Here is a 16,778-nt window from a genome sequence, read left to right on the forward strand (position 1 = left end):
GCCAGAACCTCAACCACACCACTTTCTAAGCCAGCATTAAGGAACCTACTAGCTCTTCATCCATGTACCACACTCCTATTGTTCATGATACCATGTAAGAAATCCATGTCAAAGCCTATCTGGGTGCTCAATTCATACGCAAGTACCCCTTTGACCTCTGCTCCAATTTGTACTTGGTTCCCCAACCCAGAGCAAAGATGGTATGACTCCAAGCCCCTTGTCCTTGGTCCCTCAATCCAAAACAAGAGAGTCCATAGGCCTGTGAAAAATAGCACAACGCTTCAGACTATAATACTAGCCAAGGAAGATAAGGATAATTATTACTCACAAGCCCAGAGGATAGCAACTGAAATTGAAGTTGAGGTTCCAAAGAATCCCATTACTTCTTTTAAAATTTATGTAAAGAAAGAATAAATATAGTTAAGATGTCATTACTACCTAAAGCACTCTACACATTCAANGTAAAGAGAGATCATTTTGTGTCTGGGATGTTTTGGATACATTTGGTACTTAAAGCAGGAGAATGGACTTAGCAGACTGCTACTATCTTCCATAAATTCTGATTCCAGAGTTTATATGTGAAAACAATATGAAATTCTGAGCTTGGAGACTAGATTCTAGTAAGAATTAACTGTGTGACGGCTAATGTAGGATAATTCACCCAGTCTTTTAAAACTCAATAATCCCATCTCTGAAATGAGGACAGTGGTGAGCCAAGGGGATTTTAAAGTTATTTATGGGGCTCTGGGTGGCTCAGTCCATTAAGCATCCGACTTCGGCTCAGGTCATGATCTCACAGTTCGTGGGTTCGAGCCCCGCAGCGTGCTCTGTGCTGACAGCCAGCTCAGAGCCTGGAGCCTGTTTCAGATTCTGTGTCTCCCTCTCTCTCTCACCCTCCCCTGCTCACATTGTCTCTCTCTCTCTCTCAGAAATAAATAAAACATTAAAAAAATAAAGTCATTTACATGTATAATAATCTATCATCTATATAGTATTGATAAATTTAAAATAGCCTCTTCATGAAGGGGAAAAATAGTTGGAGAGAGGGAGGGAGGCAAATCATGAGAGACTCTTGAATGCTGAGAAAAAACTGAGGGCTGATGGGGGTGGGGGAGAGAGGAAGGGGGATGAGGGGCATGAAGGAGGGCACTTGTTGGGATGAGCACTGGGTGTTATATAGAAACCAACTTGACAATAAACTATTTAAGAAAAAAATTGTAATAAAAAAATAAAATAGCCTCTTCTTCAAATAAAAAAACTTTAATTCAAGCTGAGTTTTGACTTATCTTTATAGCTTTAGGATAAGGGTGTTAGACAGTATATTCAATAAGCCTGATATACAATTTTAATAACCTCACTGCTAAGTATAATGAGTGTAATTCATCCACACCCAGCTATTTACCTGAATCTTCATGGTGATTTTAGACAACTGGGATTTCTCTGTGAGTCTGTCTGAAAGAAGACAGAAGCCCAAAAAATCTTCAAGAAGCCTTCTTTCTGAGCACTGCTGTGAGGATTAATGAAGCAAAATCCCCTGCTATGAACTTCAATTCTAAGTGATGGCCACAAGAAGGGCTGAAGGAAGCCCAGTAGAAGTCAGAATAATAAACTCTCCTTTTATCTTTCTCACCAAACACTGGATAAAGAGTAATGAGCTTCTACTTGCTCTTCTTCATTTTTCCAGCTGTAAAATAGAGGTAAATTTACAGATAGAAACTATTTTCCCATAGGTATGGACAGAATAATTCCAACTCCATCTTTAACATCATTCCCAAATTGGCTGCAGGAGTTTTCTAGTGCTCTATACAAATTCAAATAAACTCAGCAGCTTGAAACAGCATACCTATCATGGTTTCTGTGGCTCAGGAGTCTGGGCACAGCTTAACTGGATCTTCTGCTTAGAATTTAAACTCTAAGTTTACTCTAAGTTTTCCAAATTCATTTACATTGTTGACAAGATTCATTTCCTTTGGGCTGTATTACTGAGGGCGCTGGCTTTTTGCAAGCTATTGGCTGGAGGTCACGCTCAGGTCCTGGAGGCTGCCTGCCATTTCTAGAGGCCACCTGCAATACAGGCCTCTGACATGGCCACTGACTTCATTGGGCCCACAAGGTGAATCTCCATCTCCAATCTACTAAGACTGAAGTCAAATAATGTAACATAACCACAAGAATGCCATCCTATCGTTTTGTCTACATAAATAACCTAATAATGAGAGGGACATCCCATCATTTTTGCCATATTCTATTATTTAGAAGCAAGTCAAAAGTCCTGCTGGCAATGAAGGGAAAAGTGTTACACAACTATATAATCCCACCAGGAGGGGAGATTCACTGGAGGTCATGTTAGGGTAAGTCTGCCATACTGGCCCCTAACAGAAATATCAACCATCAGGCCTCTTAACCAAAACTCTCCACTCTTACTAGTGAATTTCTCACTCACCACCCCACAACCTCTTCCCCGGTTGTTTTCACAACCCTGAGGCTTGAAGCCAGGCTACACTCACCATAGACACTGTCCATTCATTTTGCAAATTTTATTTATCTCCTAACATGCACAGACCCTATAATAGTGTGATGGCCAGAATAATAACATACACACACACACACGCACACACACATGTACACGCACACACACAAACACACGGATGTCCAGATCCTAATTTCTAGAACCTATGGATATGTTTGGTTAAATGGCAAAGGGGAATTTAGGTAGCAGATGGAATTTAGGCTGTGAATCAGCTTATCTGCAGATGAAAGATGTCATACTGATACAATGTAACAAAGATTCCAACAGCCATCACTGGCTTTGAAGATAGAAAAATACACAAGCCAAAGAATGTGGGCAACCTCTAGAAGACGGAAAAGATTTCAACGTGAATTCTTCCCCAGAGATTCCAAAAAGGAACTCAGCCTTGCCAACCCCTTTATTTTAGTCTAGTTAGCCCTATATCAGACTTCTAACCTCCAGAACTATGAGATAATCAATTTGTGCTTTTTACAGCCATTAAGTTTGTAGTAATTTGTTATAGCAACAATGGAAAACTAACGTTAGTAGGATCTAGAGACACAAAGATAAAAGAAACATGGTCCTTGCCCTTAAGAAGTTCATAGCCAAATGGGGAAAGAGACACACAAATCATTGCACAGTGGGGATAAATCTCCTACTTGATGTCTCAGCACCAAGGTCAATTTTTCAGCACTGCCTACAACCCCCTTTCTTCTGGAAGCCATTGCCTGGCCTGCTTGTGGCTCTGGGGCAAGAACTTTGCCTCCTTCTGTAATACAGAGGTGGCAGTTTCTGCCTTATATGTTAAAAGGGGGAATGAGACAAACACGGACCAGCCACGGTGCTTCCCACAGGTCCCTATTTGTGTCTGCCATGAGCCCTGATGAGTTGGGACCCTGCAAATGATACCTGGGAGCCTGCCTGTGGGTTTGGAGGGGCCATTTCACATGCACTTTGCTTCTCACCACACCTCCTGTCTCTATGTTTCTAATACCTCCAGGTTAGTGTGAATAACAAGCCAACCCAGCCCACCAGTCTTTCTGTCTATAGCCTGGTGCTAACCCCACTGCACCTGGGATGCTGAGAGACACAGGAAGTACAGGTGAGATGCTCTGTGTCTCTGTGCTGGTGGCATAGTCAGGGCTCTATGGGACCCCAGGGTCCTAGGTGTCCTGCATCCGGAAATTTCCTGCTCTGGCCATGCTAAGGAGTTCCTTCCCCTTCCCCAAGATCCTGCAAGACCCAGCCCAAGAGCTAACCCTCAGAGAGGTGTCTACTTTATTTGAGGGCAAGACAAACAGACCACCCATGGTGTTTCCCCAAAGGTCCCTGCCTGTGGCCAGAGAGCCATGAAGGGTTCTTAGGTTGGAGCAATCAACGGGAGCCTGCCTGCAGGCTGGGAGGAGCTGGCTCAGGGGCACTTTGTCTCTCTGCATACCTCTTGCCTTCATGTTTCTGCTCTGGGTTGGTATGAATCATGGACAAAACCACCTCATGAGTCCCTCTATTGGTACCCTGGGGTTATTTGCACAACACCTAGGATGCTAAGAAAGGCAAATATTTAGGGGCACCTGGGTGGCTCAGTAGGTTAAGCGTCCAACTTTGCCCCAGGTCATGATCTCACGGTTTGTAGGTTTGAGCCCTGGGTCAGGCTCTGTACTGACAACCAGCTCAGAGACTGGAGCCTGTTTTAGATTCTGTGTCTCCCTCTCTCTCTCTGACCCTCCCCTGCTCACATTCTCTCTCTCTCTCTCTCAGAAATAAATAAAACATTAAAAAAAGAAAAAAAAGAAAGGCAGATATTTGAATGAGACACCTTGAGGCCCTGTGCCCTTGAACAGTAAGGGTAACTGGATGAGTTGGGTTCCCCAGATGTCTCTGATCAGCCAATTTCTCAGCCTTTCCTTGGTCCATAAGGCTAAGGACTTCCTGTGACAGCTGACTTCAGGGCAACTGGGAACTGAGGTTTAGAGATGGGTGGAACCTGCAAATCCCACTGAGTCCTCCAGAAGTGTCCAGCAAGTGGCATTTTAAAGAAGTCAGTGGGGGTGGGGGGAGGGTTGTGGAGGAAATGACAAGTTTTGATGCATCAATTCAATACACAACTACAGAGTATTTTACTAAGTGCAAAGAACAGGAGATACAAAAAAGAATAAAACTGATCCTTACCCCCAGAGATTTTAAACTCCTACAGATACACACATTCATAAATTTCATCCTATGATAAGTGCTATAACAGAACCACATACATAGTCCCTTAGGAATACAGATAAGTAGTAATTAATTATGCTGAGAAAGATGGATGGGAGGGAGTGACATAAAGTTCCAGACAAAGGGTGAGCTTTTAAATGGATCTTGAAGAGTGACTCGGAGTATGTCAAGTAGATGAAGAAAGTGATGCAGAGAGAACAACATGAAAATGCACAACAGAGTAAATAAACAATAACACATGGTGTATTTGAGAAATATGAAGTGGTCTGAGTAATTAGAACCTGGGATACAGGGAAAGGGAAGGAATGAGGGTACATCAAAGTAAGATGGGCAAGGTTAGGAACATCTACATGTCATGCCCATAGGCAGAGCCTTCAGACCCATAAGGAAGTGGACCATGAGGGGCATAATCCCACACGTGTTTTACAGTTACTCTGGTCACAGTATGGAGACTAGACTAGAAGGGTGCGAAAGGAAGCAGAAGGCAGGCCACTGCCATGGACCAGGAGACAATCAAGAGGACTTGACTCAAGGCTTTGAGCATAGAAGCAGGAAAAAATAATTTTTTAGAGCTTTGTTTGAATTGTGAACAAAGGAATTTAATGTGGGAGGTAAGGAAAAGGAATTAGATACCTTCCAGGTTTCTGCGTAGGCAACCTTGTGGGAGAGTGATGATGTAAACCATGTTTCTCGAGTCAAGATGGAACAGACATCAGAATGGGCTGTGGTTCTTGTTAAAATGCACAGGGGCACACCCCAGACCTGGGTCTGACTGGGGCACGGCCGTACACTATGTTAAGGAAACCAGGGAGAGGAGCAGGTTTTAAGAAATCATACTGCAATTAAATTGTTTAGCGAGAAAAGAATGAGCAGTCTGAATTCCTTAGGGGAAGAAGCTTCATAAATTTAAGCTGTGTTATCTCTAAAAGAAAACTCTCTGTCAAAAGCTAATCCGGCTTAGATTTGTTGGTTTTATATTAACTGAGAAATTTGTCAGAGAATGATAAGTTATTGACTAGAATCTAGCGGCTACTTCAAATCTGGAGCATCCTAATGTCAAATGTAACAAGGTTCTACAACAGAGAGACAAATATATTAAGGGAGATACACCATTATTTTAGCTGCCAAAGCGAACAAAAATTTTTAATTAATTATATACAAATTACCAAAATAATCATTGTGTTTTACTTAAGGGGAGAGATCTGGGACGAGAGACAAGCTAGAAAGTGAAATTCTTTATGGAAATTAGCTAATTTTTTTTTCCTCTGAGATTATGGAGACTCTGAATAGTTCATACATATGTCTCATTAATCACCTTTTTTACACTTCTCTTTGTTTAGATGTCCATGACTGTGTGATGGCTCAAACGTTCACACTTGGCTGTGCAAATGTATGGACCTTGATTTTTTTTCCATTTGTTTTACTGCATATGCAATAAAGAGATTGTTGCTAACTGTAAAATTATAGTGTAAGGTCATAATTTTATAGATCCTGAGGACAGGTGAAGAACAGTTTGAAAATCCCAAATGACCCAGGCTCATCTGTCACATGGATGTTGTTATGAGGACACAGACCTTTAACACCAGTGCATTAAAACTCAAGGGGGCATTTTAGAAAATGCATGACTGTTAAGAGGCAGAGGAGCAGAGAAATTCTGGAAGATGCGTATGTTGCTATAAGAATTTCATGAAATCATAGTGGGAATAAAGCCATTTCTCTGCTTATAGAGCTCATCTCTGAAAAAGAAAGGTATCTTCAGTGGCTCAATAGCCATTACTGGTCTCATGCTTTCTTTACAGTTACTGTTTATTGTGCACATATTGTTTATTGTGCACATACTACATGCTTGGCTCTGGGCTATAATCACAGAATGCTTTCTTCCACCATTATTATTATTATCAGCAATTTGTTAAGTTTCTGCCCTGTGCCTGGCACTGAGCCAAGTGTCCTTACACTCAAGGAAGTAACAGATTGAAATTTTAGTAAGTGGATCTACAAACCCCTGATGCACAAACCTGGTATTACTACTACTTTAAAATTAATCTTTTTTTACATAAAGCAGTCACTTCTCTGACAGATAGCCCAGGTCCCCTTCCTATTTAGTAGCTGGAGTATCATCACACATATCCATGGCACTGCAAATACTGAAATGTGTTCAGAAGAAAAGAGAGCCTGCCCTTCCACAATCAGCCTGGCTCATGTTCAAAAGATAATCTGAAGCTCAAAGAAATATAATTAATATCTTTCCTATAGGAAGTTAGCCAGGGAGGGAAGAGTTGGATCCGGAAGGTAGGTCTCCCAATCCCAGAGTTATTCTGAAAGATCCTCCAACCTTGTCATCAGAGATGGTCTTTGACATGAGATAAGGAATGCTGTGTTTGCCTCCTTACAAGCATGCTACTCTTACCTGTGTGCTGTTTTCTAATGAAAATGTAAACACATGACCACCCGTGTGTGTGTACTGAGCTGTTTCTCCAGCCCAAGGAAACTGTTCGAATCAGTGTTTCTATCTACTCTTACATAGACTAATAGCACAATATTACAGTTGACGGAATTTAAGAATAACTTTTGTAGGGATGGAGAAACTTTTCAATACAAAACTGACCAAATGGAACTTATGTCTCTGCACCTCACAACTCAAAGTGAAGTCAGTGGACAATCATTGCTCGGGAGCTTGTTAGAAATGCAGGATCTCACACCCATTTGAGAATTTCTGAATCAAAATCTGCATTTGAATGAGATGTCCAGTTGACTCACATGTACACTAAATTTTAGAAAGCATTGCTCTAGACCTCATGAGCATCAAGTCAACAGAACTTCCTAGCTGCAGTGCCAGAAATGGGAAATACTGTGCTGAATTAACAACTTCCTGAGCTCTCATCAGAGGTGGGCAAAGTCTGGATCATCCAAAGATAGTGGCCCAGCCTCCTCCACCCATGTGCAGTCTTGCCCACGGACCCTCGGGTGCCATACAAACACAAGCTAGAGTTTCTTGTGTATACTGTGCACACACAAAAAAATGGCTATCTACTTTTTATCTACTCTCTACATGAAAAAATTAAGTAGCAAGTACTGTTCTAACCAGTACCTGAATTTGAACAAGTGTTAGAAACATGAATTCAGGGGGGCCTGGGTGGCTTAGTCGGTTAAGCGTCCGACTTTCGCTTACGTCATGATCTCGCAGTTCGTGGGTTCGAGCCCCGCGTCGGGCTCTGTGCTGACTGCCAGCTCATAGCCTGGAGCCTGTTTCGGTCTGTGACTCCCTCTCTCTCTGACCCTCCCCTGTTCACGCTGTCTCTCTCTCTCTCTCTCCTAGAAATAAATAAAAACATTTAAAAAAATCTCAAATATAAATTAGTTGAAATTTAAATATAAATTTATTTACATTAAGCAGAATGAAAATTTCAGTTTCTAATTTGCACCTACTACATTTCAAGTGTTCAAAAGCCACATATGAGTAGTGGCTACCATGGTGGATACACAGGAAGTTTTATTGGAAGGCCCTACTCTAGACTTTCAGATAAACTATATTCCTCCCCTAAATTCCTGTAGGAAGAGGCAAGGGGCCTTTCTTTAGCACACTACTGCTCTTAGCACAACTGTCTTCAGCCTGGTAAAATAAAACCATAAGTCAACCACACATGTTCTCTCAAGAATCTCCTCCTTCCCTCACTGCCCCACACCCCCAAGGATCAGGAGTTAGTGAGACTTCTTCACCACCGTAGGAGAATCACGGGCCCATGGCATATACCAGAAGAGATAGTTTTATAACCATGTTCCATGTCCTCTCTTTTTCTAATAAAGTCTTGAAGCACGGCACTCTATCCCTACACCACCCAAAAACGCTAACAAAATGGCCACCATTAAAAAAATTAAATTCTGCCTATTAACTCATTAATTCAATTCTCACAAATACTTCCATTCATAAAGCCATCCATTCTACAAATATGTATCAAATAGCAACTATATCCCAGGTACTGTGCTAGGCACAGAAGATCTATTGATGGACAACACAGTTATGGTATCTTTCCTTATGACGCTTATAGGCTGAGAGGAAACAACAAAACATAGTGGATGTAGCAAACAATCTAACAGGAAGGCCTGACCTAGTCTTCTGGGATAGGAAAGGCCTCCTGAGCTATTGATATTTAAGGTAAAATCTGAAAGTTAAAACCTAGTTAGAGAAAAAGGAGAGGAAGAGCATTCCAAACCACGGTAAGAGGAATTGAAAGCGAGTCCGTGTGACTGACTCATAGAGACCAAGCAGAGAGTGACGGAGATCAGGGTCAGGCCAAGAGTGTCATCATTTTATTGGCATTTCCAAAGGTCACTCTGGCTACATAGGATGGATAAGAAGGGAGCAAAACTGGATTCACGGAGATTATTTCAGAAGTTCTGTATAGGACCATGGGCTAGGATCAAGGCACAGTAAAAGTGGGCAGGATGGTAAAATCTTGGCAGAGAGAATCAACAGGGCCTAAGACTGAATGGAAGAAGGAAGAGTTTAAAAAATGACTCTCAGATTTCCAGTTTTAGGGATGGCCTGTTTGGTCAGCTGGCAAACACTGGAAAAGGAGGGGGTTGTGGGACACCAGGCACTAAAGTTAATTTGGAGACTGATGACATTAAGAATGTCTGTGAAACTTCGAAAATGGAGTGCTCAGTAGGCAGCAGATAGATGTTTGGGTTGTCAGCAGGGGTGTAGATGACACAGAAACCACTGGAGTCCCTGAAATCGCCTCAGGAGAGAACAAAGATGATAAAGAAGCAGAGGCCGCCATACAGCCTTGCAAGGTGCCCCCTGCAGGGCTATCGCTGCTTTCTGAGAGGGCAGCCCTGCCTCCAAGAGATGTGCCATCAAATAAATGCGCCATTCAGAAGCACCCAAGGTTAAGTCTCAGCCATCAAGCATTTGAGGTTGGCAAGATGCTGTTTTTCCAAGGTTTTCTGCAAGATTTGAAATATTTGAATACTTTCAGATCTGCATTCCTGTCCCTGGCGTAGAGCAGATATTTAGTATTCAAACTAGAGTTCTGGCAGGTCCGGGGCAGAGGAGCCATCTTCTCCCCATTCCTTGAGGTGCACTGCCACCTGGTGGCCCTCATCTGCCAGAAGCAATCTTTCCCTTCTCTTCCTTTGTGTTGGTTTGAGATGCACACACTCTCTGGGTTGCCTCTTACCCAAACTATATTTTTAGCTTCTTTCATGGTATCATTGAACTCCAAGTGTAATTGAACAGGAAGGTCAAGTGGTACTAAAAGTAATGGCTCATTTTTTCACCTCCTTTCTTCAAATATTTTTTTATGCAACCATCAGAACATGTAGGCATTGTTAATGGAAACAAGAAATATGGATTGCAGAAGTGCTCATAATTGCTATAATACCGTAGACATGTTCCTACTAATGATATTAATCACATTTTAATTGATTTATAGAATTCAATTAATTCATGGTTGGTTCCCCCTCTCCTGCTTTAAACTCAATTCTAGGCAACTAAATGTATATAATGGCTGATATGCCAACATAGTCGTTTTATTTCATGGTTTCAGTGTCAGTCATGAGCTCTAGAATATAGCTCCAGCTTTAAGAGATAACAACAAACTAACTCATAGTTTACTTTTCTATTTTTCTCATACTTCTTCTCTTGAGAATAATATATAAAATAATGCAAAAAATAATTATTTTGCAGTTTCAGGGATAGGCTCACTTACAACACTGGGTCTCTGTACGACATGCTATAATATACAACCACATCCTGATGAAACAGGTTTCAATTTGGTTAAACTTCAATCAAAAAGCAGTAAACTAATATGGAATTATATAAACTTATAGTATCACCACTGTTTACTGTAATTCAGCAAATCACAAGAGTTTAATTCTACTTCTTTTTTTTTTAATTTTTTGTATCTTTTATTTATTTATTTTTTTAATTTTGAGAGACAGAGACAGAGAGCAAGTGGGAAAGGGGAAGAAAGAGAGGGAGACACAGAATCTGAGGCAGGCTCCAGGCTCTGAGCTGTCAGCACACAGCCCAATGTGGGGCTCGAACCCACGGACTGTGAGATCATGACCTGAGCTGAAGCAGGATGCTTAACCGACTGAGCCACCCAGGCGCCCCTTTAATTCGATTTCTTATTTTTGTTCATACTTCCCAGTTATATATCACACAAAATAATTACACAGGTCCTATTTTTCTGAGAATTTCTAATTGGCAGGAGATCAAACACCCATGTGTCATGCGAGTCATATATATAACATTCAGTTTTTTAAGAGAGATGAAACCCAATCGAAGTCAAAAATCAATGCAAAATTCAACAAATGACAGAAACAAAAGGACCAGTATTAAACCATGTGCTTTCTTAATTATCTGAGCTCCCTACAGTTCAGATGTTTATTTTTTTAATTCTCTATAGGATATGTCCGGGTTTTGTCTGAAAGATGCCCAGAATTCTTAATACTTTAAGACCTACCACAATCATTGAATGAATCATTGGTGAATAAATGGGAAGAGTGCTGGACGGCATAGCACTAGGAGGTGAAAGGAATAAAATAATTCCTGTCCTTCATTAACTTGAAACGTGATGTAGCCAAAGTATAAGTCAAATAAGACAGAAGATGGGAAAGCACTGTGAAAATTGTAAATCATGCAAACCTTAAGAAGAAATGTTCTCATAATAAGGAGAGTTGCATCTCAAACAACATGGTAGAGGAGAGCTCATCACAAACATACTTGCACAATTTGACGAAGTGAATTAGATAAGGAAATACAAAGCAGAAGCTAAAAACTTATGGTGGCTGCAAGAGTAAGACCCGGCTTTGATATTTCTCACTAATTTTTGAGGATTCACTGTTTGTGAGGCAGCGAAATAAAGCCCCTTACCCTTGTGGGTTTTCATTGTAATTCTCCGATTTTCTTTCCATCTTAATTCCCAGAATAGCTATGGAGCAGCAACCAAACAGAAAACAGAAGGCCAGATTGCCAGCAGCACCTCTCTAAATACTGTTCTGCTGTGTGGTGAGCAGTGGTGTGCGGCCAGTCGATGCATGCAGTAAATTATGTGAAACATCCATCCCCCAAGTGTCCTGTGCTGCTGTACAGGGAAGCTCACAGCACGTATCTGAAGGATCTCTTTGCTCAGGAAGGTTTAAACAAAGTTCAAACAAAATTTGCTCCCCAGCGGATAATCTTAAATCAAAATCAGAATGCCGCAGGCTTGATTCATGAGCCTATAAAACCCTATGAGTCCTGACACATAGAGACACATTCTCAGATTCCCAGCAATCCTTCTTCTGCTCTTTCCTCTAATAACATCAACTTCCCTTGGGTCATCGTCACCTCCCAGCAGTTTGTGTAGGAAAAGTAGGATTGCAGGAGAAATAAAGCCCCTCTTACAGAATGCATTTCTTTAAAATACCTGAATGTCCCTTTGGCTTATTGGGGGATAAATCTAAAATCAGCCTCGAGTCCACAGCCAAAGATGTACTTTCTTGCTGCTCTGTTTAGGTCCATAAACTCTGAGGTCATCTGCAACACCAAGTACCCTACAGGGATTTGATACCTTACAGGATTTGCCTTTCATGGCAAATGGCTACTCAACAACCCACCATGTCTGCCTCACCCAATGCTGTCTCGGGCTGCCATATTAATAGGTATCTATAGCCTGGTGGCTTAAACAACAGAAGTTTATTTTCTCACAGCTCTTAAGGCTGTAAGTCTACAGTCAAGGTGCCAGCATGGTTGGTTTCTCTTGAGACTTCTCTTCTCAGCTTGCAGACAATGGCATCCTGTTATTTCCTCACATGGCCTTCTCTCTATGTGAGCATGGAGAGAGTTCTAGTGTTTCTTCCTGTTCTTATAAGGGCACTAGTCTTTTAGATTAGGGCCCCACCCCATGACCTCTTTTAACCTTAATTAGCTCCTTAAATGCCCTACTTCCAGATACAGCCACATTAGAAGTTGGGTCTTCAACATATGAATTTTGTGGGAACACAAGTCCATAACAAACCCATATTTTTTGAGATCCTGATATGAGAAAGATATGGTACTAGACTCAGGAAATGCAGATATGAATAAGACATGATCTCTAGCCTCAAACAGTATGCCTTAATGTGAGGAGATCAACATGTATACAACTATCCAGGGCCCAAATCAGCTGTGAAAAGTGCAAAAATTAGAATCTAAGAGAGTGAGAACATGCTAGAGAAGAAAGAGCCAGTGGAAGAGTTTAAACAAAGGGCATGATATGTCCTTTAGAATGATCATTCAGGTCATTGTGAGAAAATGAAATGAAGAGAAGATACTGGAAGCAAAAAGGAAAGTTAGTAGTCTCTTATTAGCCCAGAAGGTGAAGAAAGAAGATTCAAATAATCCCACAGAGATAGGGTTGAAGATAAGGCACAGATCCGAGAGACTCTTAAGAAATAGAGTCAAGAAATTTAGGGGGAAATAATGATTTCTCTCACAAAGGGCTTCTGGGGAAGCTTTACTTACTTATATTTAACTTTCCTCACTTCATTCATTCAATGAGCATTTTCATCCCTCAAGTTGTGTCTCTGTTAGTATATGTTGCAAAATGCCTTTAATTCAACCTAACTTTCTTACTAACCTTTTCTTATCACTCTTCCCAAGGATACTTTAATCTTATAAATTTAAACATGTTAGACGTTGTCAGAGGATACTGAGGAGAAGGATCTGTTAGTAAATCTCCAACAGCCTTCACTACTAATGTATACCTCAATATGTACTTAGAAATTAATATCCTAGAGTTAAGCTGTAAACTTTAAAGTTATCTTATCCTCTGAGACAAAATTAGTTGTAGGCACAACCAGGCTGGGGGAGACTGAGGGAGGCCTGGTTGTGCCTACAAATACACAACTAAGCTGGAGTAGCTATGAAGAACCAAACCAGCGCCATGACAGGCTTCAGAAGGCCCCAGAGATTAGAAGACCCAAGTCTCTGAGGCCTGACTCAGCAGGCTTGAGCCACCGCCCTTCCCTGTGTCTGAACCAATCACTGGAGGTTGGGAGGTACCAGACGTTCTGGCCACTATTCTGGCCCACCTTGCTGTAAACTCACCAATCCCTCTGCGCTGTAACAACCTCTGCCGTCACCTTGTCCTATCACGTTGTAGTCCCTGTCCACCCCTTTCCTGCCCTAGAATTAATAAAAACCCTACTCCTCCTTTGTTCGGGGCTCTCAGCATGGATTCATTGCGTTGGTGAGGTCTGGGAGCCCGAGCTTAAGCCCATAATAAAGCCCTTTGCCTTTGCATATGTGACTCTGACTCCTTGATGGTCTTGGGATTTGGGGGAGATCGCGATCTGGGCATAACAGCTACAGTAAACCCAGTTCAGTCTGACTCTACAACGTACCATCCTTACCACTGCTCCTGTCTAAGCTTCAAATCCATAATACTTTCTCCTGCTAGGTACCCAGCTCCATGCCTTGGAATTCTCCCTCTCCCTAAATTCCTTACCCAGTACATCACAGAGAGGCACACAGACTGGCAAGCCTTCCTTTATTAATTTTTTAATGTTTATTTATTTTTGAGAGAGAGTATGTGTGAGCAGGGGAGGGGCAGAGAGAGGGAGGGAGACAGAGAATCCGAAGCTGGCCATGCACTGTAACCACAGAGCCCAATGCAGGGCATAAACCCACAAACCCTGAGATCATGACATGAGTAAAAGTCAGATGCTCAACCAACTGAGCCACCCAGATGCCCCTGTAAGCCTTTCTTTAGATTCTAAAGTTGAAAATGGCTTTAGCATTCATTTTTTCCTTTCTATTTCCAGGGCCCATCCTCAGCAGTACCAGAATTATTCTAATTGATTCTGCTTGCAACAACCACATGCCTTCCAAAGACATAACTCCATTCAGGCCCCCTTCTGTGAGCCTCCATGACTCCTTCAGCAGACCAGCACTTTGTCTTAGAGGCTGCACCATAACCATCGGTAGGTGGCCCCTTCCAACTAGACTGTGAGACATATCTAGTTCAATCAAATCCAACCATGCTGCTTTGGAGCTTGTACATACTTTGTATTTGTAGAATAAATTATTTGCGTAAGAGTCCTCATGCTAAGAGAGTTTAGATTATGACTGTACTAAGTATAGTGCTCCATGAGTATATGCTGTTTCCCTTGCCCACGTGTAAAGTGCCTGCATGCCAGGCCAGGGTGTTAAGTTTCCTTATATCCCAGAGAATCTATGGCAATGCCTTACACTCAGTAGGTACCTAGGTGATAATTGTGTTTTGTGTAGGTAGTATCTCTCTACTCACCATGGCACAAACTGGAATAAGGTCTGAATGAAAACACCTTCCCCTACTTTCCCTATATTAATAAGTTCCATTCAGGAGATCATTTAAAATAACCACTTCTCAGATCCTCTTCCAAAATCTCTGAAGCCAACCAACATGAAGAATTAGGACTTCCATCTCTGCTCTGTTCGAGAGCAAGGAGTGATACAGGGAATACAGTCATGACAGGGCATCAGGAACCAAACTTAAAGAATGAGTCCTACAGCCAGAGAGAACTATTACTCTTCTGTCTTCCTCCAAGTGCTGTCTCACCCAGCTTAAAAACTTATGGCACCAGCTAGCTGCCAACTGCCAAATCGCTCAATCACTTCAGAGCCAAATAGTTAAGGTATGGGAGTAAAAAATAAATCCTGTCCTGATCCCACCCACAACCCTTTCTTCTAAACTGAAAATATTTTATTCATATAGGTTGCCTTACTGAAATAGGCACAAATACGGAACAATATTGCTTTAGGGAAAGAGACAGAGAGAGAGTGTGAATGGGGGAGAAGGAGAGAGAGAATCCCGAGCAGGCTCCATGTCAGTGCAGAGCCCAACACAGGCCTCAATCCCATGACCAACACAGGCCTCAATCCCATGCCCCTAGGATCACGCCCTGAGCGGAAATCAAGAGTTGTACACTGCTGGGAGCCACAATGGCCTCGCTAGATGATGGTCACAGTGAGGAAATGGTAGCGTTTGCACAGCTTCTGCCATGAGAAACCAAAACTGGTATCTCCTTCTGCTACTACTGGCTCATGTTGGAAATGAGGCTGCTGGTATCAACCAGGCCTCACAATATTCCAGATCAGACCGATATTCCCCACACAGATTGCTCATAAGGAAAAGCATATTCCTGCCTTTTCAAAGGAGACTTCAGATGAAAGCATTGTGGATGATTGTCAAAAGGCTCTTCCTATGGGCCTTGCAGATCCAAGACTTACATAATAAAGGGGATTAAGAACTCAAGAGTTATAATTCAGTCTGGCCCTGAGACAAAGAGCCTAATTAAGAGTTAAGGGCAGATATCCACTCCCCACCCAATTGTTTCTGCTTGGATCACTGCCCCCTCCAAGGCATTTGTGATCAGTATCCAGAGTGACTTATTCTGGCCTTGAATATGCTTATTGCACCCTGTGAAGGAACCTATTGAGGAACTTCTTCTTTTGTGATTATGGGAGCAAAGGTGTTTCCTGAAAGACCTGTTTTTCTTGATACTTCCACCTTAAACAAACAAGCTATTGACCTCTGTCCACAAAGAAGTAACTTCACAAAACATTGTCTTGTATGCTAAAGATACCTTCCTTCCCCATAGAATCAGCATCTAAATCACCTACCTCAATCACTATAGATAAGGTTATGCAGGAGTCCTCTACAAATCTATGTTCTGGGAAATTCTAACATATCAAAGAAGTTTGTCATCAGAAATCATTGTCTAAGGCAAATGCCACTTCTGTGCTGTCCCCCAAACACTTCATTATAAAATAAAGTTGAGCCCCAGTCAGAGCAGAGATGCCTGCCTGGTGATCAGAAAGATTATCAGTGGCTCTCTCACCCCTCCCTTGTCTACACCGTCCATCCTTCAGGGACCCCTGGACCCCGGCTGGAGCTGGTCTCCGATAGAACACTCAATTGACTGAGCCACCCAGGCACCCCTGCACAGAAAATATTAAAGTAACTGTGATATCTAAGTTGCCTTTGCACTAGAAGCAGCCATATTTTAACTCAGTACTATTGAAGAGACCAGACGAAGTTCACATGTG

General features: G+C 41.9%; 1 protein-coding gene across 13 annotated transcripts in view; it reads right to left on the bottom strand.

The window, feature by feature from the left end:
• Positions 1–16,778, bottom strand: part of ZPLD1 (zona pellucida like domain containing 1) — a 335,829-nt gene that overhangs the window by 228,981 nt on the left and 90,070 nt on the right. Inside the window, exon 1 of one of the 13 annotated variants that reach the window (XM_077774862.1) lies at positions 7,890–7,935. The exons of the other annotated variants lie outside the window; for them this stretch is intronic. The gene's annotated coding sequence lies outside the window, so the exon portion shown is untranslated. Of the gene's footprint in view, positions 1–7,889; positions 7,936–16,778 lie in introns of those variants that run through there. 13 annotated transcript variants of the gene reach the window in all.

This window comes from Crocuta crocuta, unplaced genomic scaffold, assembly GCF_008692635.1.
Source record: "Crocuta crocuta isolate KB4526 unplaced genomic scaffold, BGI_CrCroc_1.0 scaffold6, whole genome shotgun sequence".
Classification (NCBI taxonomy): Eukaryota; Metazoa; Chordata; class Mammalia; order Carnivora; family Hyaenidae; genus Crocuta; species Crocuta crocuta.